Here is a 2500-nt window from a genome sequence, read left to right on the forward strand (position 1 = left end):
AGAAGGTCTTTATACTGTTTAATACTAAGTGTATTTTTATTTTTCCAATTCATGAGTATAGTTTTCTTTGCTATACATAGGGCAGTGAGAATAATATGAATTGATTTTGTCTCCAAGGTGACATCATCTAAGTGGCCCAATAAGCAAACTGACGGAGAGAGTGGAATATTACATCTCAGACACTTTGATAAGTCTTCACATATCCGGCACCAAAACCTCTGAACAGGTGGACAGAACCAAAATGCGTGGATGTAATTGTCCGGAATATTGTCTGTACACTGTGAGCAAATATTAGATGATGCGAAACCCATCCTGAACATCCGTTGACCTGTATAGTGTACTCTATGAAGGATTTTGTATTGTATTAGTTGTAAATTCGAGTTTTTAGTCATCTTAAAAGTTCTCAGACAGATCTGCGACCAAAAGTTTTGGTCCAAATTAACTGACAAGTCTGTCTCCCATTTTACAATGGGAAGAGATATAGCTTCATCTATTTTACTGAGTTTCTGATAAACCTTAGATAGTAATTTGGGAGGGTTAAGATTAAGGAATTCTAATACACTTGTTGACATTTCAATCCTAGTGTTATTAAGGTTAAATTTATTTTTGGTTATAGATTTAATTTGTTGATATTCTAAAAATTTATTCTTATCAATCCCATATTGTGTAATTAATCTGTTAAATGGGATGTAGTCCACTTCTTCATATATATGTTCCAAATATTCAATTCCTTTACACCTCCAACCTGGGAAGTTTATCATCTTATTCTGTTGTAGGATGTCAGGGTTGTTCCAGATGGGTGTACGTTTACATGGGATTAGTGAAGACTCTGTCATTTTAAGAAACTCCCACCAAGCTGTCAGAGAGGAGCTGATATTGATGCTTTTAAAGCATTCCTGTCGTTTTATGTTTGAGCTAATGAATGGAAGGTCCGAGATCATTATATTATTGCAAAGTGTCTGTTCTACGTCTAGCCAGGGTTCATCAAGGGGTGTGTGTTTTATCCATCTTGAGATGTATTCTAGCCTGTTGGCTAGAAAATAATAATAAAAGTTGGGTAATTCTAGTCCTCCTTTATCTTTGGATTTCTGTAGTGTTTTTAATCTAATACGAGGGCGTTTATCTTTCCACAGAAATTTAGAAATAGAGGAGTCCAGGGATCTAAACCAGTCAGATGATGGTTTATTTGGGATCATTGAGAATAAATAATTTATTCTAGGCAAAACCATCATTTTTATTGATGCGATCCTTCCCATGAGAGATATGGGTAAAGATTTCCATCTAGCCAGATCATCCTCAATTTTCTTTAAAAGTGGGGTGTGGTTTAGTTTTGTTAAATCTGCTAATTTAGGCGAAACTTTGATACCCAAATATGTAATATTCCCTGATTGCAGTTGTGTAGTAAGTGAATTGTTGAAAGAGCAATTAATTGGTAGAACTGTGGATTTTAGCCAGTTTATAGAGTAATCTGAAACTTTTGAGAAGGAGTTTATCAGTCCAATAACCTGAGAGATGGAGGTTTGTGAATGCCAGAGGAAGAGCAGCACATCATCAGCATATAGACTGATTTTGTGCTCTCTGTTCTTGCATTTTATGCCTTTAATATCTGTAGTTTGCCTGATTGCTGCGGCTAGCGGTTCGATGAAAATAGCAAACAGTGAGGGGGAGAGTGGACATCCCTGCCTGGTTCCCCTTTGCAGAGCAAAACTAGCAGATATTTGATTGTTTGTCCTAATGCATGCTGATGGAGAACTGTATAATATTTGTAACCAATTTATGAAATAATTTCCAAAACCAAATTTATGTAAGGCTGCAAATAAAAATTTCCAGTTAACTCTATCAAAAGCTTTTTCTGCATCTAGAGAGAATATTGCAGTTTCAATATTTTTACTGTAAGAATAATCTATTAAATTAAATAACCTGCGTGAATTTGTGGATGAATGTCTCCCTTTTATAAAACCAGTTTGGTCTGGATGTATTATTAGAGGAGTTACCTTTTCTAATCTTTTTGAGAGGGCTTTACAAATTATTTTAAGATCAACGTTGATAAGAGATATGGGACGATAACTGGTAGGTAATACAGGATCTTTGCCTGGTTTTAACAGGAGACTAATGTTGGCAGAATTTATATTTTTTGGAAGACTGTTATTTTTCTCAGTTTCTTGTAGCATTTTGTGAAATAGTGGAGCCAGGATATTCCAGAATTCTTTATAGAATTCTGCTGGGAATCCATCTGGACCTGGAGCCTTTTTATTGGACATGCTTTTGAGGGCTTCCTGTAGTTCCACTGGTGTCAGTGGTGAATCCAGCTCCATTGTTTGACTATCTGATAGTTTAGGAAGTGTTATTTTATCCAGGAATTCATTAATTTCATTATCTGATGGGTTTATCTGGGGCGAATACAAGTCTTTATAAAAATCTCTGAAAATGCTGTTAATTCTTTCAGGATCGTAATCTGTATTCCCAGTCGAGTCTTTAACACCAACTATAGTTGTTTTTT

Source organism: Nematolebias whitei, chromosome 12, assembly GCF_014905685.2.
Source record: "Nematolebias whitei isolate Nwh7 chromosome 12, NemWhi1, whole genome shotgun sequence".
NCBI classification, from domain to species: Eukaryota; Metazoa; Chordata; class Actinopteri; order Cyprinodontiformes; family Rivulidae; genus Nematolebias; species Nematolebias whitei.